Source organism: Pinus tabuliformis, chromosome 4_1 (assembly GCF_031772625.1).
Source record: "Pinus tabuliformis cultivar Carrire ecotype Pingquan chromosome 4_1, CPIR1, whole genome shotgun sequence".
NCBI classification, from domain to species: Eukaryota; Viridiplantae; Streptophyta; class Pinopsida; order Pinales; family Pinaceae; genus Pinus; species Pinus tabuliformis.
Genome location: NC_142303.1, coordinates 475,127,169 through 475,151,207, shown reverse-complemented (window position 1 = coordinate 475,151,207; position 24,039 = coordinate 475,127,169). Strand labels below are relative to the sequence as shown.

At 40.8% G+C, this 24,039-nt stretch overlaps 1 long non-coding RNA gene across 1 annotated transcript in view; it reads left to right on the top strand.

Moving 5' to 3' along the window:
* The first annotated feature begins 163 nt into the window (after positions 1–163).
* Positions 164–24,039, top strand: part of LOC149176537 (uncharacterized) — a 244,519-nt gene continuing 220,643 nt past the window's right edge. The window contains exons 1-2 of the long non-coding RNA XR_016258653.1: positions 164–863; positions 997–1,085. This is a non-coding gene — a long non-coding RNA (uncharacterized LOC149176537). The remainder of the gene's footprint in view (positions 864–996; positions 1,086–24,039) is intronic.

Genomic DNA, 24,039 nt, shown 5'->3' with positions numbered 1-24,039 from the left:
AACTCGTAGGAAAAAGCAAAAAGCGTGGATGGATCAGATGAACTTGTGGAAAAAACATATTTTTGTTTTCCCTGCTAAAAAGCATCGCCGTACGGGCGGATATAGGATTAGAGCAAAAAGCGTGGATATGTCATTCTATTGTGTGAAATATCATCTTTCTATCGATCAATATCAAAATTAAGGTTGGCAACCTTGGCTGTCGTAGAGATAAGAAGGAAATTGGTCTGCCACGTTTGCATTAACGGTACAGAATCTTTGTTGGAAGGATCCTTATTTAAAGTTAAACGCAAATGAAGCAATTTCTTCAATTTCAAAACCGTAGCAGTGGTGCCAAATCTGGGATGTTGAGCATTATAATTGGTTCACAGGAAGATGAGTTGTGGACAGAGGAGGAGACTGCAACAGATGTCTGGGCACGAACTTCCATGGGCTCTGATTTCTCTTGTGGGCTCTGATTCCTCTTCTGAAGGCTTGGAGCATTTGTAATTAACGTGTACTCTGTCCGGACCTTAATTAGGGTATAAGTAATAAATAGCTTCCTCAGCACAATCCTTACTGAACAACATAGTTTATTTGCATAACATCTGGATTGTCTATTTTGGAATTCTGGCGGTTGTCAAGAAGCAAGACATTGCAGAGGCAATTGTCAGGCATTGAAAACAATATTGAAGAGGGAGATTGTCTGGCCTGTTTCGATTCCAACAGATTCCGAATACATACATGACATTTAACACCGGGAATATCTCATTTGTTGAAGGTGCGGAAAATGTAGTGACAGTGATTTTGCTTCCACCCAATAGACCTAGTGGCCAAAAATTTCTACAGATCTGGCAATGGGGCAAATGGTTCCACTCAGGTTTTAGGTAAATGCCATCAACTCAGCTTTTAGGTAAATGTCATGCGCCTATTAAACATGTCACTGTTCAAGGTGAGGCTCAATTTTAGGTTTATGAAACAATTATGGTCGGTAAATATTGGTTTTCTGATGTTGACCAGGTAAATATTGGTTTCCCTGAGGTGCTGCCATAGCAAGGGACTGTTTCAGCGAAAGATGGTTGGTTATAAATACAAATGTCAATAAATAGGTAAGTTGTTTTTTAAACTAATTTATTCATGGGTTTTATAAATTGATAAATGGCTTTAAAAATTTTCTAGTTAATGGATATTCAGTTTGTGGCAAGACTTTTCATGGGTTATCCTAGCCCCGACTTCGCATGCCTTCGTATGCCTCATTGGAATTGGCTTTGGCATTATAGCTTTCCCAACACCCACCATAAGCCTTCTACCCATGGTTGCAGAGTGTAACGAGTCTGAACTCGTATAAACATAAAACAGAGTATATAAACAAAACAGGTCTTTAGGCATTGAAAATTTTCAGAAAACATGGGATATAAACAGAAAATACTCCAGCATTTTTATATTTAGTAGATTTTTTAGTATTCTCATGTTTTTGATTGAAATCTTAAAGCTCCTTAACTCATGAAATGAGAAATTGAGAAATATAAGTAGGCAGTAGTAGTATTCACGGCCCTGGAACTAGCGTTCCAGAATTGCCTATCTCCTCTGACCAACAACTGTCCTGATTACCGTCCTTATCCTTTTCACCTCGTGTGATTCGATAGCAGACTGCAAAAGAGTTTGAAAAAAATGACTAATTAAAGAATATTCAGCTGAACAGGTACACCTGCTCATATGATATATCATATGAGAAAAAGGTCTTCCACAATTTTTTATCGATTATATATTTTTTTCTTCTATTCCTGTTAGTGAAATAAAATCCGATAAGCATTAGGGTATTTCCATGTTTTGATTGAATTATAGCGCTCTGCTAATTTCAGGAAATGAAAATTCCCAAAATTATAGTCCTGTTTATTTCAGGAAATGAAAATCCCCAAACAAAGAGGAGAGATGTCTTGGAAGTAGCATTCCGTAATTGTCTAACCTAGACCCCAACAAATTTCATGATAACTCTCTTCCCATCTCCCAGGCCGCAAAAGAGCCTCCTCATCAAAGGGCACAGAGTTCTCCTCCTAGATGATTTGATTGTGATTATAGGTTGAATCTCTCTCCTTCCAGTCTCCTTTTCTAATTTCCAACTCTCTGACTCCCCTCTCTCGACCTATGCCTCCATTCCTCCGAAGTCTTCCTCTAAACAGATTGACTTCCGGTTCCGTTCTCCAAAAATGCTAGTGAAGGCTTAGGTGGACAACAATATGACGTATGCAAAAATGACATCTGCCCATACAAATGGACGTGGCAATGACATCAAATCCAGTCAATATCACACGTCAACACAACTACTCTCTCAGATAATTATCAACCTCCCAAATGCCAACCATTCCCTCATGTTAGTATTACCTCCCAAAAGTTAACCACTCGTGTGTTATAAAACTGCTAAATATAACGGAATGGTGGGGCTTGATGGCCTTGCTTAACTTGTAAGGTAGCATGGGTTGGCACTCTTGTGTTTGGAGTATGATGTTATATAAGGAAACATTTACTTAATCATGTAATTTCGAGCTAATGAGGCTTTAGCCAAGTGGACCACTAAAGACTGTGTTTGGAGTATGATATTATATGTGGAAGCATTTACTTAATCATATAATTTGGAGCTAATGAGGCTTTAGCCAAGTGGACCACTTATGATTGGAGGAATGTGATTTTTTCGTTAGAATACTTTAAAAACTCTTTTAATAAAAAACATGCTTTTTGATAGACCAAACTCATTAATTTTTTATTTAACCTTATCGTTTTCCTTTTCACTATTAAAAGTCTAGGTTGGGTGCATCTTCTTATACACTGATTATTGACCACTTGGAAAGACCTTGGATTATGGTCCCAATATTGTTTGTATTCTTACTTTGGATCATTTCTATTTTTATAGTTCTCTCTGATTTCTTGGTGCATTTCTCCTAAATATTTTTTAGGACATCATTTTCTTTCCATCTTATGGAAATCATTGGGATCATATTTAGATTTTTCAGGTCTCTTACCTTGACATCATTATGTTAGTGTGCAAAATCAATACTTAATGTAGACCTAGAGTTATGATCCATTACCAGCATGCCTACTAAATATCTATTATACAAAAATAATTATGACCATCCCAACCTTCCGTAAGTGATCCTCTCTTATGGATAATGCCCCTGAAATTTGTTGTCACTCCATAATTGGCAGTGTTTAGATGTGGCTCCACCCCTTCATCATGATCTTCAAGAATAGTAGGCATATCATGGAAAGAGGGATTTATATTCTCTTTGCTTCCTTGGTCCAAACTACATATATACAATGTAATACTCTTCCAAGAAATATGACATTAGCTTGGTACCAAAATCGACCTTGCAAAATTCGCCATTACAACAGAACATTAATTCCACAAATTATAACGAGTGAAAGTGTTATCTAATATTATATCTTTTATGAGCAATGTATTGTTTACTGCAATGAGCGCTATGAGATAGGATGCTATCTAATGAAGCATTTACTCAATTATATATTTGAGAGAACGAGGAACACAAAACTTTCATTTGACAATACTAAAAATTTCAATTATTTAAAATTGTGTGTTTATTTTTGTTTGTTGGCCATCTTAATTCTACTAGACCCCGGGAGTGAGAGAGTGAGAGTAGTTTGATAGGACGTCCCACTAGTTTCCAACTCTTCCAATAAAGAAAGGCCTCCAGCCTTTCAAAGTGCCTAGAAGATAGTTGTGTGACATGCCATTAAGAAATGAGGGTTTATAGTGGTACTTTGTTTCAACTCTTCTTTCCTTCTAGAGATTAATATACAATACTGCTTTTCATGAGGAGCATACATGTGTTATCTACTTTCATAGCATTTATGACTTATTTGACATAAATGAGCAAGATTTGTGGGTACTTAACATTTATAATGGTTTGGTACTTGGAAATTTCAATTACTAGCATTTATGACTTATTTGGCATAAAAGAGGAAGATTTTAGGTAATTGATATCTATATCAATTTGGTACTTTGAATTTTCAATTAGAGATCCCCACCGAAGTTCAATCCATGATGAGACATTTGGCCTTTTGTGATGATGCTAGAAGGGTAGAGGCCCCCCTCGGGCATCTCAACCCTTGTTAAGTCTAAGTTATTGCTATATTTGGATTGTGGGCTATTGCATATACTCTTGGGTTATAAAGGCAACTAGTTGGTTTGATCCTAGGCCTAGCTCAAATCACTCTGATGATTTATCAATTTCCCATGGTTAAAAAAGAAAAGGAAATTTCAATTAGAGGACTTATATAGGTCTTTTCAATATGAAGTTTTGGCTAGCATACCTGTTTATTGGGGGCAGATGAGATCATTTCAAAGCAACCAATTTCATTTTGCTCATAGAATTTAAAGACAATGATGCCTTGAAAATTATCATCCCACCATGATCAATTTCTTATCATTCACATCCAAACACTTTTCATTCTCGTTAATCATTACTTTTTATTCATTGTGCTAACTGTAAACTTTTTCAACTTGTGCATCACTTTATTACTTGATTGATTTCTTATTTTGCATCTATTTTTGGAATATTCTAATATGTCTCCTCCCCATGGCATTTTGATTTCCCTTAATGAGGAAAAATTCATCAACTACTAGTTCTTCTACTACATGCTTTGGAGATTCATTAGGTCCTATTACTAATTTTTTAATCTCTTAACTATTCACAACATCCTAATTGAATCATGTGGATTAGAAAATTGAACACATATCTAGACAAGATGCTATCATATCTATATAACACTTTCTAATATGTCAAAGTCACATGGAAATCCAATACATTTTTACATAAACAAACATTGTAATTTATGAGCCTTATCGTGTGCCTTTTCACTATGGAAATTTCAGAGTATGTAGATTTCAGAGTATGATCTGTCAAATGACATGCCTGCTAAATCATCCATGTAAGGGAAGAGTGATGAACTTCATAAATATTTAATCTTGGCTAGCATTATTTAAATTCATTGTTTTTGCATAATTGTTAGTGCTAAATGTGGTTCCACCCCAATGTTACTAGAATCAACTCAAGGAAAAACTCACCAAGGAAGAAGAGTTGAGATTTTGACTTGGGTCAAGTAAAACTTGGTGAAGTACAAAAATTATAAATGTGCACAATAGTTTCTAGGAATTTATAGGAAAGTGGCTTTTGGTTGTTTATAGTTAGGTGGACAAGTCATACTCATGTTGATTGAGTTTAACTCACAATTAAAAGGAAGTTCATTCACTTAGAGAAAAGAAAGAAAGTGACCACCCTTTTTGAATTCATGATCAATGGCTCCCTTCCTGCCCTTATTCTTTAAAATGAAATCATTGAACTCCAAAAATGCCCATTTTGTTCTCTTATGTAGTCTTTTCATCCCCACTTATATATGTGCATTCACTTAGGTGGAAGACAATGTTTGACCCTTCCCTTTATTTCATGAGAACTAGACACCGAAGATTTATAATGTATTGACTTGTATCATTTCTTTAGATGATTGGGAGATGCTATACCTAGCCAAGAGTGGGTGGAGGGGCTTGGGAATAGTGAAGTTACCTGACCTATCATAGTTGCATAAACCAAGCAGATTATGAAAATATTACCTTTGGACCCCCTACCTACTTTCCATCCTTAGATGTAGGGCCTTGGTCCAACATAGCATTACATTTGGGTGTGGATTATCCTTAATAAATAGTAAGGCTTGGTTGGCCTCATAAGGAATTGTGTGAAACATATGCCCAATCTATCTCTTTTCTTGATCCTTTCTATAGAAAGTGATAAATCCCTAGCAAAGAGAGTCAATCTTGTTGTCCATGTTAAACACACATGAGCAACCACAAAAATAGGAAAGATAAAACATGACAGTACAATTTTTATTAACAAATGATTTACATTTATAGTACATGTTGTGACCGTTGGGTTTCACATCCCAAGGTCTCTTGGACTCCTTTTCTCTATTCGGCTTCCACACTAACCCATTGAGGATTAGGTGTCCAACATTCCCCCCTTAATCCGAAGGGTTATGTATGAGTCCAAGAAGAGCGCTGTAATACAAAATGTGCAAAAATTCATGGCAGCACTAGGCTGAATATGCTTTCTGAAATGTTGGTATAAAGGGCGGTGGTTTAAGGATGACCACCAACACTGGAACGCTTAGTGCAGTTCCCGGAACTCTTCCAAAACTGGCAAGAAACTGAAGTTTTCTGCTAGAGGAAGTGCTCCTATTGTTTTGAAGAGGGAAACCTTCAACCATGAAAGGGAGGTCTCACCCCGCATAAAAGGGAGAACTTCAACCTGAAAAGGGAAGTCTCAACCTGTGATGGTTTAAGGATGACCAACAACTCTGGAATGCTTAATGCAATTCCTGGAACTCTTCCAAAACTGGCAAGAAACTGAAGTCTTCTGCTAGAGGAAGTGTTCTCAATTTTGTTTCTGGAATTCTTCTGACACTGGCAAGAAGTTGAAGTCTTCTGCTAGAGGAAGTGTCCCAGATTGCCAACTGAAGGCATGTTCATGGGCATCTTTGTTTCTGGCTACAACTCTGAATCTGGTATGGCAGGTTGTGGCTCAGGCTCGCTTGATGTGACTTTGAAGCTTGTAGATGACCATCATTTCCCCCCCTGTCAGATACAAGGTGAGATGATGGAACTGCAAGATTGTTCAATACTCTGGAACAAGTTCTGACATGTGTTTGGAATATCTTCTTGGCTGTTGATGCCCATTGCCAGGAAGCGATCCATCCAAGATGAATCTTTGTTCTTGCAGGACGTTTGTTTCTGAAGCATCTGTGTGAAGAATGGCTGGTTTTATGACAGTGCTTACATGGATGAAGATCAAAACAGTGATCTTTCAAATTGCCAACTCGGTCACAGTGTTGGCATTTCACGATTTGTTGTTGTTGTTGTTGCTGTGGAAGAGGGGTAGAATCTGGAACAGCTGAATGTGAGATGTCATGAATGAATCCAACACTCTGAAACTGAATGGGCTTTGAGTAGTCTGGAATATGAAAGGACAAGTCCTTCTCATATCCAAGACCGGTTCTGTGCTTGTTGTGGACAAATGTTCCCAAGGTCTGATGATGGGCTTGGGAAGTGCAGACTGAGTTTCTGCATCTGCATGTACAACTGCTGCTTTATTGGGCACTGGTTCTGAATGAACTTCAACAATATTGTCTTGCTGTTTGTGGGAGTCTGCTTCATTGTTCTGAACAGAAACAGGTTCAGAATGACTCCTCCGTTTTAATTCTTCTTGCTGTAGCTGAGTTTCGAGCTGTAAAAATTCTATCTTCTCTTGTGCATTTTGTAGACATGTCTGAATTTCTGAGAGAGAGCCTTTGCTGATTTGGAATGTGTCATCAACAGTAGATTGTATAAGAGTTTTCAAAAACTCTAATACTTCACCAATTTGAGTCATTTTCTCTAATGTCAAAATTACAGTTTAAAAAACTAATTACAGCTATGGATCAATGACGAAGGAGCAACACCCGTTTACAATATCTAGTCACCCTTTTTCTCCAAAGTTGATTTGAAATTTTCTTTAAGATGTTGATACATCTGATGAAATGTTTGCCCTTTTGGTCAATAGAGTCAGGTTCAGTTGATGTTGCCTGCTGTAATAAGAGACCTTTTTTTTATGTAATATACAAATCATTCGATAGTAACAGTAGACATGCATGAATAATCTAAGGATTATTAACAGCAATATGATTCTCCTCAAATCGACAATAAATAGGGCTGGCTGTCTAGTAAACAAGGAATGTATACAACCAACATTTTACCAAGTAGAGTATTGTTTGCAACTGTCAATGATTTAATAAACCAGATCCAATATTAATCCAAATTTAACTGAGTTCTACTATTTGTAATTTTACCCTGATCTCCTGCAAACCCTATATTAACCCACAGACCTTTGAGCAATTGCAATAGGCCCGACTGCCTTCTTGAGGGTACCCGCAGCCCAGAAATGTAGTATCGGTCCTCAACACGTCTGAAACAACTCACAATGGGTTAGATACTCCTGTTGAGAACTCGGCTGTCCTCTTGTTATGATGTGCAGCCCTAGGAGGGCCGAATATCAGGTTGCTGCTTCTAGAAAGGTTCAGTCCTTCAATTTGTGTTTATGTTGCCTCAGAATACCTCAATTCGTCCAACTACGAGTAATCAACTTGACTTGAAATGCTACCAGCTTTGATGGGACAGAGAAACTTATTCAATGCTAGATTCAATACAAATGGTTGATATAGATCTTCATTGTTACATTCTTTCTCATCCAACTTGAAATTGTAATAACGCAACTCAACTAGACTAGAGGGAAAACTGCCGAGCAATAAGCAGTGGCTAAGGGAATCGTTACAACAACTGGTGAGCAAACGAAGCAGGCATAAGAATGCAGTCAAAGATTTAACTGGTCCAAAAGTTGGACAAGATATACTATTGATTACTTGCCTATCGAACTGCTGTACATATGGATCAAAGAATTCATTCGTTATTGTATGACGGACTGGAGCGCTGGTCTTTGGATAAACAACGACCTCTTCAAATCTCGGTAACAAGTACTCACAGTTTCGACAAGAATATTAAATGCCTTAGCTTCATGTATTCTTCCCAACGAACAACAAAGCGGTTTTGTTTCGCCAGTGTGGACGATGCCCTCGCTATTCTTCCTGTGGCTGCTCAATAGTTGTTTCACGAGTGCTCGTCTGAATGTGTGGAGTCTGGAGGTTGCTCCCGATGTTGATTTCAGTCTCAGGCAATTTTATCTGATACTGCTCCTTGAATTTATCAATAAAATGTCTAAAAGAACCTCATTGAAATATTTTGGAGACGATGGAAATTGGAAATCAATAGAGTAGCTTTGATATATATTTCTAGACTTTCAAAATATGCAACGATGAAGCGATGTCTCTATAAAAAGACCAAATCGTCTTACAAGTTGTTTGCAATTGTCTTCAAATCAAATCAATGCTTGAATAAAGGAGGAAGTTTTCATGCAAGTCCTAGAAGAGAACATGTTTGGAATGCCCAAATCTTTTTTTATTTTTTGACTCTACTATTTCTGCTGCGTACATGAATGAAACAAATATTTAGCGCACTCTAGCGGCTACAAAACTTCTCAAAAGACTCACAACGACTGTTCCAAGGCCATGACCTGCGAGAGATGGTGCTATCACCATACACACCTCGTAGCATCACCATTCACCCAACAACGCAGCGAATCATCAAACAATGCAGTGTATCACCAATCTATATGACGTTTGGAGGAACATTATATGAGCAGACAGGGACGTCTAGAACATTTTGAATTCCTTTGACAACGTTGTTTTGAATTCCTTTGACATCAACGTATTGGGTAACAACACTAGTAAGTAAACTTTCGAGAGTGGTGGAGGTGTTTCTGAGTGTTACTGCGAACTTTTTATGAGCTCAAAAATAGTGCGAAGGAGACGGTCATGAAATTCAGTGGAATAATGTGAATGCAAAGTGTACTGACTAGATGTTGATGGAGGATAGTATCGCACGGTGGTATGAGGAAGAAATACCAAGTAGTATAATGCTAATATGGGTCCAGGCTTGGAAACACAGTTTAAAACTTACTGTGCTATTGCAGAATTAACACAATAAAGGTTCAGGTCTGCAATACCGCAACAATTAAACCGGGAGTTAACCAACCAACGGTGGCATGTATGAAAGTGATATGTATTATAACTAGAGTATGGTGTGGAGGCAACCGGTGCGTGGGATTAAAACAAACCAACAAACATTTAGTATGTAATGGACAGGGAGTAATTCCATTAGTGGAAGAAAACTCGCATGAGTGGATGAGGTTGGATTTACATAGAAACACAATATAACGGAAGAAGGGCCCACAAATGAGAGAACTCGCAGAGGGATCCACCGTGCAGAACAATAGAGCTGGTATGCGATGCAGAGAAACAAAGGTGGTATCCGGGCAGAGTCGTATGGTGGAATGGCGCACACAATGGTATAAAAAACTAGATATAATAGGTGTTACTACACAGTAGCACATAAGCGTTTTGTCAGAGTAGCACAGAAGCGTTTAGACAACGGACAGTGGTATATAACCGAACACTGAGGGAGCCATTCATTCATGCGCAGAGAATCGCCATTGTTCAGAGTCAGGAATTTGTGCTGGCAGAAGGCTGATGTGTCAGGCTGCAGAAATGCAGAACATGGGCAGAATACGTAGGAGTGCAGGTGCGTTTTTTTTTTTTTTGAGACAGAGGATAGAGAAACCCAGCACAAATTTAGCTGAGAGAGGTCAGCCAGACCGTTTGCAGCATGCACACAATAATGACAGTTCTATCGCAGGAATGCAAAACTGACATGCACAGAGAGGCCACAACTAGTGGCTCAAATTTGAGCAGGGCAGAAATTCGCCTGCAGCTCTGATACCATGTTAAACACACATGGGCAACCACAAAAATAGTAAAGATAAAACATGACAATACAATTTTTATTAACAAATTATTTACATTTATAGTACATGTTGTGACCGTTGGGTTTCACATCCCAAGGTCTCTTGGACTCCTTTTGTCCATTCGGCTTCCACACTAATCCATTGAGGATTAGGTGTCCAACAGTCCCTCCACCCTCCTATCATTGCAAGGAGTGCCCAAGGAAAGAAAGACACATGCATAACAAAAAATGTGGGATAGAGAGAAATTATACTAATACAAGTGCCTTAGAGGCAAGGGTTCCATTCCCAAGAAATAATTTGTAGTGTGACTAAGCCAATTGTCAACTTGGTTCTATTCATATCATTGATATCTTTCTGTTCCCTTGATCAGTCCCAAGCTTGAAGGTGATAGTGAAGGATGTCTAGCCATCATGAAATCTCACTGGATATTAGCCAAAGGTATGCCCCTACCTCTATGAATGGTTGTTATAAGGACTAATACAAAGGAAGTGGGACAATACGAAGTGAGATCATCAAATATCCTATTGTTGAATGCTCACTAATCCTTGGGAAGGCCCAAGGAAGGTTTTAAACAATCAATCCTCTTTTATGCAACATATATTGGAGGGTAGGTCTTGCAATGCCAACACTATCCATCTATAAGGTAACTAAATGATGTTACATAGGCAAAGGACAAGATGGGTTAAGTTAGCTACTAGTTATGGACCAAAAGGTAGGCTTAATGATAACTCACCCTACTTGCCAAAGTTGAGAGTTAGGTTGCATTTGTTCCCCTCCCTATCCTTGTCATCCTTGACTATTGGTCATTTCCCCTAGCAAGCAAGGCTTCAACCTCCAAGCATTAGTGTATTGTAAGGAAGTTCTTTGATTCCTTTACACTGTTGTATTTCCTTATCAAATTGATGTTGCTAGTGGGGATGGGAGAGAAGGAACATTGAAATAAATGTTGGCTTCCTTCATGATAAGGTGTAGGTAACTCACTAGCTAGTTGGTATAATTTCCATTATTGATTGGAGGATCCTATGGGGCTTGATTTCATGGGATTGTGCAACCATGAAGGAAGGAAAGCAAGGTCAAGAAGCCTTATTGGTTTCCTCGGGGGATTCATTAGTCTTAGGTTTGGCTTGGGTCTTTCCTTCTAGGGGCTTTGTTGGGCACTCACTTTACCCGATGTCTTGTTGGTGAGCAACACACTTTTCTTTTCTCTTTATGTCATGTCAACTCTCTCTCTCACTAACTATAGGTATTGCACTGATACATATACCATCATGAACCAAGAGTGGAAAATAAAGGTTTCCAATCCAATAACAAATGCCATGTAGGGGGGCCCTAAATATTGTTTAAGGTGCTACTATAAGTAAGTTAGGAAGGAGATGCCCACTCTGCTCTATGCTACACAAACATGCCATCACTCTCCCTCCCTCCATTGTCCCCGCCTATTATAGCATGTTGTCTTCCTTCCCTAAAGAATAAAGAGAAGCACCTCCTATGCATGTTGTTCTAATCAATTAGTACTAGAGATTTTCTTTCTCATGCATTCCAATATTGGAGAAATAGAGTGTTAGAGAGCCCTAATTAATATAATAAGGAAGTCATCCATCCATGTATACAAGGAAGGTGCATGCCAATGATATATTAAGTTGTGGTTGTTTTCTTTTCCATCATTCATAATAGTGTTGTTATGTGAGATGTGGAGAGGGAGGGCATAGTGGCAACTATATATACCTTTATGAATAATAACAACAATAAAGAAGCTAAGGGTGGAACAATTGTTTCCTTAATTACTTGGGGTTAATTCCATTTTCTTTACTGCATCGATATATATCAAGGCAATAGGCAATACAAGTTACACCCCCAATTAGTAAGGCATGTGTGGGATGTCTTCCTTATATTGATGGATATGGGTTGTGTTGCCTCAAAATCTAGTAGGCATTGTGAGGGTAGCTCACAGGGTAAGAGCTAGACCAAGGGACAACATTATGAGGTGTGGCTCACTGTCACCACAACCACTACCTCCTGCTTTTTTGTGGACTTTCACCACTAGGGAGGCTTCCCTTTGGTAGGTCACCTAAAGGATCTATCAAGTACAAGGGATAAGGTGACAAAATAGGCTTGAGGAGAACAAATCTACCTAAGAACAAGGATTAGATAGCACAATAGGGCAATTCGTATCCTCCAATATGCCTAATTAGGGCACAAAGTGACCTAGGGCTTGAGAAGTAATGAAGTAAATGGATCAACCTAGGATCACAAGGCCATGAAAAGGCTTCCAATCAATGCTTACCTTCAATTTATCAAATAAGAAGCCTTCAATAAGCCCTAAGTTGAAGCCTAGGGAAAACAAGGGTTTTTCTAGGGCAAAATCTACCCAGGGCACAAGACATTAAAGCTAATATGGATGGATTAGCTACTAAAAGGGGTTGATTTTGAGGCAACCACCTCTTGGATAAGTGTTGAATCCTCCCAAAGGTCAATGACTTCAACCCTAATTGAAATTTGTGCCCTAGCTTTAGCTATTGGCTTATCCTTGAGGGTTGAAATCAGATTTTAGAAGAGAAAAATATATTTTGGTGTAAGTTTTATGGATGACCAACAAAGTGGCCAAGGTTAGTGCCTAGTTGTTGAGTGATGGAGTCTATGGGGATGTAAAAAGATATCTAAATGCTGGCAAAAGAGTAAGGGAATAAGAAACCCTAGGTTTCAAAATGTTAATTTTAGTTAATAACGGTATGTTCTATGCTTAGCACAATTTACTTCAATGTTCCTTAGCCCAATAGCAATTTCCAATTTCAATAGCAATCACAATTATCACATTAACAGTAAAACCAGATAGAACATAAAATTAAATGTAGAAGACAAGAGGACACTAGATTTGGCGCATGCTAGGGAAAAATCCCAATGTGGGGAAAACCCTTTGATCAATTCTTCTTATTATTAAGTAAAAAGTTCAGCAGAGAGTACAAAATTCAAATTGACTTGCCCAATACAAAGTCAAAACAACCCTATAAATTTCTGCAGTCAAACTTCAGCACTAATCAGAAAGTCAACGTTGGTCAAAACAACACCAAATCATCTTCAAAGCAACTCGGTCTTCCTTAGTCAAACTTGGCTTGAGCAGGAGGATAAATTCAGCCGAAAACAGCTCGGTCAAATTCAGTCAAAGGAGAGAGAAAACTAATGTAATGTTTCTGCGGTCAAACAACCCAGAATTTCTCTGTTTTTGTGCCCAGAGATATGGCCTAGAAAAATTGAACCTTTGACCCAAAAACACAGTCAAACTCGGTCATCAAGTCCTCAGTCAACGCTGGTAAAACCTGTCCCAAAGCTCTGAAATTTCAGTCTGCAATTCTTCCCAGAAACTCACACTCCTTGCCACACGTGTGAGAGAGAGAAGCTACCCAATGTTGTATGAACGAATTAGATGAAGAGAGAGAAGAATGTGTGAGTGATGAATGTGCCAAATGATGTGTGAGGTCTCTTATATTTATACAATTCGTTGTGGGTGAAGAGACACGTCCATTGGGCTTCTGGAGCCTACATGATGATTAGGTCGACCTAAACAATTTGCACATGTGAGGGCATAAATTCAAAATCACATTTTTGCTTGTCTGAATGAGATGCTCTTTATATCATTATTGGACCTCTTGAAAAGAGGAGTCCAATGCAATCATCATCTCCATCAAATGAGTTGTCCCAAGGTGGAATTTGGCCCTAGTTGCCAATTTTAACACTTCCTCTCAAATTGGGAGAATTGTACTTGCCAATCCGTCTGTCGACATCATGTCATCCAATCATCATGTAGCATATCTATCATCTCATCTTTGCTCTGCTGAACCATGAAGTAATAATGAAGAAGAATCGATCGAGAGTGGGTCACAAGACCTTACCACTCTCCACTGACAAAAGTTAGTCCAGAGCTAAAACCTCAAATGATCCCAGATCAAGTTGTTGAACACCATGCATCCTAGACATAGGGAGTATGACAGTACATGATGCGTCCATCGGTAGTGCTATGGTCCCTATCCACGTTTCCCAACTTATTGGGCAGATGAGGGGTACTTCCCATGAGTCTCGGACTACATGGGTAGGATGTATGCTGGGGCATCAGCAGGAGAAGGTGAACCACTCATCCTGCTCATATGTCATAGGAGAAGGTGAACCACTCATCCTATTCATATGTCAATCGTAGGGGAAGGCGAACCACTCACCCTATACACGTGTCTAGTAGGGGAAGGTGGACCACTCACCCTACACACGTCATCATGGGGTATCACAGGGGAAGGTGAACCACTCACCTTGTACACAGTGCACAACATAGGGAAAGGTGAACCACTCACCCTATGGTCGCTCATAGCTCCAAGAAGTACCCCAAGCCCCCAAGAGCCCCCAGAGCTCAATGTCCAACTCAAGCGGGACCCTCATGGGAGGGTCTTTCCACGACTCCAAGTCTCTCTCGGAAGGCTAAGAATTTAACCTTCCCCAAAGGCTTTGAGAGGATATCTGCGACCTACTCATCGATCTTGATGTGTTGGAGCCTTATTGCTCCCCATTGTACCATATCATAGATAAAGTGGTACCTGATATCAATGTGCTTGGAGTGGTCATGGAACACAGGATTCTTTGAAAGGAGAATCCCACTCTAGTTGTCACAGAAGATCATGGTGGTATCCAACGCATGCTCAAATATCTCACTGAAGAGCTTCTTCAACCAAACAACTTCATAACAGGCCATACTAGCTGCAATGTATTCGGCCTTGACGGTGCTTAGTGCAATCTATTTTTGCTTCCTACTCATCCAAGAAATTAAAGAAGACCCTAATGAGAAGCAACGTCTAGACGTGCTCTTACGATCCGCTACACTGCTAGCCTAGTCAGCATCTGTATATCCATGCAGTCTCAAATTCTTGACAGTGTATCTCAGTCCATAATAGATTGTGCCCCAAAGATATCTCAAAAGATTCTTAGCAACAATCCAATGTATGTGATGAGGCTCGACCATAAATTGACTTAACTTGTTCACAACAAAGCATATGTCAGGATGGGAGTTTACCAAGAACATTAGGGGGCCCACAAGTTGTCTATATTCGGAAGGATTTGCCAGTTCAGGCCCAACAACACTTCCATGTAGCTTCTTGAAATTGAGTTCCATCGGAGTAGACACAGACTTGCAATCCGCCATCCCACATCTCTCGAGCAGCTTCATAATATATTTTCCTTGAGAAAGGAAAATCTCACCTAGATTTTGCTAGACCTCCAGGCCGAGGAAGTAGTGAATCAGTACTAGGTCCTTCATCTTGAACCGGAAGCCAACTCCCTCTTGCATTGATAAATGAGAGGGTCTGCACCTGTTAGAAAGAGATCATCCACATAAAGGACTAGAATGAGAGGCATGTCATTCTCAACCTTGAAATATAGGTTAGGGTCAACATCACTCCTTGTAAATCCCAACTTCATAAGATAGCTATCAATCCTTGCATACCAAGCCTTGGGGGCTTGCTTCAATCCATAGAGGGCTTTCTTCAACTTGCATATGTGTGTCGTTCGATATTGTACTTCGAAACCCTCAAGTTGTTCCAAGTAGACTTCCTCCTTAAGCGAGCCATGCAAGAAAGCAGTCTTCGCATCCATTTGGTGTAAGTTCCATCCTTGAGAGGAGGTAAGAGCAATAACCAAATGGATAGTGGCAGCAAGAGATGTTGAAGTTTCTAAGTCTAATAGTTAGAAACCCTCCATGTACTTTCTGATTTATTCCTTCCTACTTGTTCTGATTAATTAATAAGTTATTTACCATGTAAATATTGAAAATAAACACAAGTACATGCTCAACACATTACAGATCATCAACTGAAGGAAACAGAAACAAGCACACAAATGACACTGTTATTTTTGGACTAATGTCCCCGAAAAAACCTAATGCGGGGAAACCGGTGCAACTATCTGAGGGTTTGATTTATTAAGCAGTTTCAGAATACAATCTGGGTGCCAAATCCGGCTCACCCAACAGAGAAAAATCTCGGTAGTAGTACCTCTCCTTTGGAGACAGATGCTCCAGTTGAAACCCCGGATAAACACTCCAACAACTCCCCAGCTCCAATCTGCCCCACGAAAACCCCAGCATCAGCCTCTTTTGTCCTCTGTGTCAGCTTTCCCGGCAGTTACCAGCAGTTCCGGCTGTTCCCGGCCTATGTTGCGGGGGAGCACCCCCCCTCGAACCCGCTCCCGAACCGCGGTCCGGGCGGGAGCGGCTCGGGAGCGCGCTCCCTCAAAAAAATTTGCGCTCCTTGGTCTGTTTGGAATCGACTTAGGGAGTGATCGCTCCGGCACTCCCGGAGCGATTTTTAACGCCCGGGAGCGATCGCTCCCGGGCATTAAAAATCGCTCCGGGAGCGATTTGCACGGGGCTCGGCGGAAAAAAATTCCGCGGACCCAAAAAAATTTAAATTTTTAAATTTTTTTTTTTGGTTTTAAGAGGCCAATGGGCCAAAAAAATATTCATTGTTACTTCATTGAGCTTGAGTTTGGAGCTGGAGCAAGAGCAAAGGAGCGAGGAGCAAGTGCTGAGGAGCGAGGAGCAAGCCTGCAGAGGTAAGTAACTTAGTAATTTAGTTAGTTTAGCTGGTTAGGTAGTAATTTAGTTAATTTAATTTAGCTTATTGAGTTTAAAAATCATGTATTTAAATTAAATTAATTAATCCCAATAAATTAAATTAATTTGCAGATTCAAGAATCAAAACCCTACAAACATCAAACACCATGGACCTGGCTATATTTCTTGGCATTTTCCTCTTCCTGGTCCCTTTTATGGTTATTATGGTGCTGGAGAGTAGGAAACGGAGGGGCCAGCCTCAAACTGAAGAGGGGGATGAAGAAGCCGGAGAAAGTCAAATGGGTGAAAACCCCGGTGAGGAGGAGCTGGAGGAGGGTGAACATGACCCTCAAAAAACTAAACAAGACCAAACTCCATTGTGGAAATATGTTAACAGGGCTGAAACAGGGAGAGGGGGTGGAACCACTAAATTTCATTGCCCCCATTGCAACACTGATTACACAGGTTCATACACCCGTGCTAGAAGACAACTCTGCGGGAAAAGGCCATGGGATGGAGAGAAACAAATAGGAATCAAAACTTGTACAGCGGTGTCAGCAGCGGAGAGAGCCAAATACATAAGGGAAGAGGAGGAAGCCCAATACAGAACAAAAAAATCAAGGGGTTTCTTTGAACCAAGCTCACAATCACAAAGAACTCCTTCAGCATCCTCCCAAGGCAGTGGATATGGACATGGAGGCACAGGGTTATCATCTTTAAGGCGTAGAACCATATCAGATTTCCTTGATGAGGGGTGTAGGAATGATGTGGATTCAAAAGTTTACAGGTTTCTCTATGCATGTGGGATACCATTCAATGTTCTTCGTTCACCTTATTGGCACGAAATGGTTTCTGCCATAAATGATGCCCCTAAAGGATACAAGAGCCCTGGGTATGACAAGGCAAGAACTGTTGGCCTTGATCATGAAAAAGCAAAAATATCACATTCTTTGAATAAAATGACAAGTTCTTGGACTGACCATGGGGTGTCCATTGTATCTGATGGATGGACAAATGTAAAAGGCAAGCCATTGATAAGTGTTCTTGCTGTGTCTGTTAGTGGTCCCATCTTTCTAGCTGCACATGATTACTCAGACAAGTTCAAGACCGCCATCAACATTGCAGAAGCATTACTTGAAACAATTGAGCGTATTGGCCCATACATTGTCATCCAAGTCATCACTGATAATGCTCCTAATTGTAAGGCAGCGGGAGCAATTATTGAGGATAAATACCCCAACATATTTTGGTCTGGATGTTTGGTTCACACATTGAACCTTCTGTTGCATGATATTGTCAAAAACAAAAATGAACAATACCAATGGATTGGTAATTTGTACAAGAAAGGCAAACAAATGATAAAATTTATTACAAATCATAGCAATACCCATGGCCTTTTCCGCAGTCACTCGAGATTGGAGTTGCTGAAGATTGCGAAGACTAGATTTGGTAGCTATTACCTCACCTTCAGGCGCGTTTTGAAGGTAAGAGAGGCATTAGCTAGCATGGTATCAAGTCCACATTGGTAGGTGTTAAAGGAAAGGGCTACAAATGTAGCTGACATGGCAGGTTTTGAAATGGTGGAGGAGGCCGCTCTTGATGGGCAGTTTTGGACAAGTGTGAGGCAGGTATTGGATTTCACCAAGCCAATTTATCACATGATTCGGTTTGCAGATACAGACAAACCAGTGATTGGCGAGGTGTATGAGCAAATGGATACCATGTTGGGGGAAATAAAAGACATTGTTCATAATAGAGATCCCAACTTGTACAAACTGATTCATGATTGTGTGTGTGAACGGTGGAATAGGCTTAAACTTCCACTACATTGCTTGGCGTATATCCTTACGCCAAAATACTACTCTACATCTTGGTTGGGCCAACCTGCAGCAGGGGGTGGGGTTAAGACCAAACCCCATTTAGATCCAGAGGTAACTAAAGGATATTTGGAAGCATTAGAAAAGTTGGTACCCGACAGGGAGGAATGTGCAGTTGTGCGCCTTGAAATAGGCAGATACTTCAGTGGCACTGGTTTGTATGGTAACTTCCATGCAATGGACGACAAAGATAAATTTGAATCTCTCACATGGTGGGAAACATATGGCGGCCACGGACTTTTGCCAAAATTGGCAAAAAAAGTTCTTTCACAGGTTGTAAATTCTTCTTCTGCAGAGAGGTGTTGGAGCACCTACAACTATATACATAATGTGAAAAGAAACAGACTCAATGAAAACCAAGCAGAAAGCTTGGTTTATGTGCACTACAACTTGAGGTTGTTGAGTCATTACTGTGATCGGGCTAATGAGGATCCCACATATAAAATTTGGGACAATCACCCAGAGGATGACAATTTGGAGGATGGCATTGTACATATTGAAGAACTAGAAGAGGAACTTGTAAGGGATGAAAATGAAGCAGCTGCAGCAGCCATGCCACCTCCACCTCCACCTCCACCATCCAGTAGCAGTGCTCGAGGTCCGAGTCTTGTTCCTTTGCTGTCGCCACCTCCATCTACACCCTCGCGTGGAGGTTCTAGTTCTGGTCGTCGGTCTGTGCGGGAGACTCCTAGAAGACCACCACGACCTGCTTATACTCCTGGAGACTCTCGTGGCAAGGGCCACATGTAGATTTACAGTTTACTTGTCTTTTTTAGTTTCTATTAGACTTTAGTTTTCATAACTGTTGAGTTTTGAGTCCTTGACTCTTGACTCTTGACTCTTTCATATCATAATGATATTTTTTGTAAACATTATATCACTGTGACAATGAATATTTGAAGTTTGAAGTTGGGCCTTGGCAATTATAACTCATTGGTAATGATTGTGAATTATGAATATGATGCTTTGTGAAAGACTAAAGTTGTTTCATTTCATCTCATTATTCATGTTTCGTTTTATAAATTTTTAACATTTCATATCATGTTAACAGTTAGAAGTTATGACTTAGAAATATCTTCGATATTACTTCTTGTAATGGTTAAACTTAGCTTACAAGTACAACTTTGGTGATCAATGATGATAAATGTTATTGAATTTTCAATTCTGAAAGCTTGAAGTTGAAACTTTAAGATTGAATTTGATGAATCATGATTTATAAGACTCAATATGTTGCAGTTGTAATATGTATTTTACTAACTTGTGGACATGGTTGATGACGATTATAATTTCTAGATGATTGATGTGATATGGTTCAATGATCAATCTATGTTTTTTTTATGTTTTTTATGTCTAATTCATCATTCTACATGTTTTTGTTGACATATATGTATCAAAAATTAAAAAATATAAAAAATATATATATTTTTAAAAAATCGCTCCCGGATTCGCTCCCAAACCAGGAGCTTCTGAAAATGGTCGCTCCCGCTCCCGTTTTCGCTCCCGCTCCCCGCTCCCGCTCCCAAGTAACATTGTTCCTGGCTGTTCCAACTTCTGCTCTCTGCGTCAGCTTTCCCGGCTGCTGCGCTGATCCTCTCGACACTATCTCTACCTCTTTGCTTCTGTATTCACTGCCCCTCAGCTGCAAATCCAGATCACTCTCTTAACCTTCTCAACAAACCTAGCCCCAGAAAGTCAAAATCTTGATCTCTTGGTGTGTTCTCCAAGTGACCCTCAAGCCTCCTCTTATACTTTTCTCATTGACAGATCAACAGCTAAGATTAAGTCCCTAATCAACAACTAAGATTAGATCTGGCTTGATCCATGACTTTTGGACCATTCTAACACAATTTTATATTAATTCACATTAATATTTTAATTTCCCTAAGTTTAGACTCAGGGACTCCATTAAAAATATTAATTATTTTAATATCTCCCAAACTTTTTAGAATTTGCCCAAACCCTTTCTGGGTATTGGATATCTCATGTGCCTTAGCCTCTCCACCAAATTTTGTGGCTAGAGCACATAGGATGCTACCCCAAATCAACACTCCCTCTTAACGAGGACTGTACTCTAGCAATACTCCTCACTGAGTATTACTTTGATCATTCGGCATCCGTCCCTGATGTTAGGCCTGCTGCCCATCATCTATACTGCTGCATCTTGTACTGCCACCCATGGCTCTACCACTGCCACTGCTGCATCCCATACTGCCACCCATGGCTCTGCCACTGCCACTGCTGCATCTGTACAATAGTTCCCTCTACATCTGTGTTGCTGCTCATGGGCCTGCCACTGCCACTGCTGTGTCTGCACTGCATCCCCTCACATCATGCTGCATCGTGCTTGCCCATGGGCCTGCCACTGCTAACTGTTGCATTGCAACTCAGTTACTGAGAAGTAAGTAATTCATCTCCCAACTCTGACATCTCTTGCAGGCTAGAGACACTCTCGATGCTGAAGTTGCCTCTGTCACTGACAAGTGCTTCCTCTCTGACCTTTGTGCTGCTGCAACAACTCCTTGCATCTCGCACCATTGTAGACCTCTCTGTGCCATCCTGCACTAATGCAAGACTCCCATGCCTCTCGCACTGCTGCAACCTGCTAGCCTCGCGCTGTCCTGGGAATCCTGCATTGTAGCTCTCTCTGTCGCTCCATCCTCATCCGTCTCTAACGACATCCGCCAATCTTGCTACTCCTCTTCAAGGCTCCCGTAGCCAGGTATAATCCAAGAGGTTGGGTACCTCGAGGATCCTGCCCCTCATCTTTTGTAGTCCTCCTAACTACAGCTCAATGTCTCCCCACTTTCGCTCAAGTGGTGTGTGTGTACTCATGGCATAGACATCGTTTGTCTCCACTTCCTTCTCTGCCCTTCCTGGCGCTGCCTTGGTCTTGGAAGCCTCTCCCTTGCTCTTCTTCCGCGAACACTGGGTTGCGTAATGACCCAGCTCCCCACAGTGGAAGCATTTGACCTTGGAGAGTTCCTTCTTCTTCTGCTTTTCTTGCTTACCCTCAGATGCTAGGGCAACATCCGCCTCCTCCTCCTTCTTGATTCTGATCCCCTTGCTATTGCTTCTCGTCTTGGTCACCCTCCTGATCTCTTCTTGGTGAAGATCCGCCCACATTTCCTCCCAATCTAGAAGGGTCGCCTTGCCCAGTATGCTCTGGACAAACACCTCCTAGTCTTCTGAAACTGCATTCAGGGTTGTTCTCACCATCAACTCTGGATCTGGTGTGGCCCCTATGGAAGTCAGCTGATCTCGGATTTCCTTCAATCGACCAAGGAAGGTGTCAATCTATTCTCCCTTTTGCATCTGGTATGACCGCAACTGACTTTCTAGGAGCATCTTCCTCTACACGAAAGTATGCTAATGCAACTTGGTTAGGGCTTCCCACATCTCCCGTGCCATATTCTTCTCGGCAATATGTGGTACTATATGATCCTTGACCCTGTAAAAAATGATACTCTTGGCCCTCGCCATTGCTTCCTCATACCTGTCATTGTTAGCTGGGTCAACTGGGACTGCTATCGTCTTTAAGGTGAAGTGCTTGACACGATTTCTGTCAAGTACGGATAAGATTCTGGCCTTCTAGACTACGAAGTTTGAGGCTCCGTCCAGTCTGTCTTGGTCTCTTACTCCATGTAGTGCCATTCCGTTGCTCTTCTACTTCCCTCCTGGAAGTTCTCGATGTGACTTCCTCTGAGCCTCGATTTCCCTCCTAGAAATCCTTCTGCCGATGTCGAGATGCCCCCTACTCTGATCGTCTGTGCAACCGCATCACTGATCTGGATTTCTCGGCTAGAAACCCTCGGTAGCAACTCCCTCCTCCTTGGCCTTGCCCTGTTAGGTACTGTTCTGACAACAATACCCCACCAGCTCCACTCTGCAACTTATCCACAGCCTCCTAAACCCTAGCAACCTGAAGGTGAGAGCTCCTAGGTTCTGCGTAGTCCCAGCACCGACAAACTAGCTCCCTAAGCCAACTGCGTCAGCCCTCCTGGCCTCTGCGTGGCTCTGCGTGAGCTTGTCTTTGCCTCTCTTAGCCTTTGCGTAGCCTCTTCTTGGCCCGAACTTGATGACGTAGGCACTGCGTCACCCCTTCCTTGTTGTTTTGCTGCTAGGAACAACTTCTGTTACTCGGGATAACTATTTTTTGTTGTTGCTACTCTGCTCGACTGATGTCCTCAGTTCTTCTGTGATCTGCAATCACGCTCCGATACCATGTTGAAGTTTCTAAGTCTAACAGTTAGAAACCCTCCATGTACTTTCTGATTTATTCCTTCCTGCTTGTTATGATTAATTAACAAGTTATCTACCATGTAAATACTAAAAATAAACACAAGTACATGCTCAACACATTACAGATCATCAACTGAAGGAAATAGAAACAAGCACTTAAATGACACCGTTATTTTTGGACTAATGTCCCTGGAAAAACCCAATGCGAGAAAACTGGTGCAACTATCTGAGGGTTTGATTTACTAAGTATTTTCAGAATACAATCTGGGTGCCAAATCTGGCTCACCCAACAGAGAAAAATCTCGGCAGTAGTACCTCTCCTTCGGAGACAAATGCTCCGGCTGAAACCCTGGATAAATGCTTCGGCTGAAACCCCGGATAAACACTCCGGCAGCTCCAATCTGCCTCACAAAAAACCCGAACGTTAGCCTCTAGGGACTGTGTCAGCCTCTTCTGCCCTCAGCGTCAGCTTTCGCAGCAATTCCGACTGTTCCTGGAAATTCCGGCTTCTGCCCTCTGCATCAGCTTTCCCTGCAGTTCTGGCTTCTGCCCTCTGGGTCAGCTTTCCCGGCTGCTGCGCTGATCATCCTAGCACTATCTCTACCTCTCTGCTTCTGTATTCACTGCCCCTCATCTGCAACTCTAGATCACTCTCTCAACTTTCTCAGCAAACCCAGCCCCAGAAATTCGAAATCTTGATCTCTTGGTGTGTTCTTCAAGTGACCCTCAAGCCTCCTCTTATACTTTTCTTGTTGACAGATCAACGACCGAGATTAAGTCCCTAATCAATGACTAAGATTAGATTTGGCTTGATCCATGACTTTTGGACCATTCTAACACAGTTTATATTAATTTACATTAATATTTTAATTTCCCTAAGTTTAGACTTAAGGACTCCTTTAAA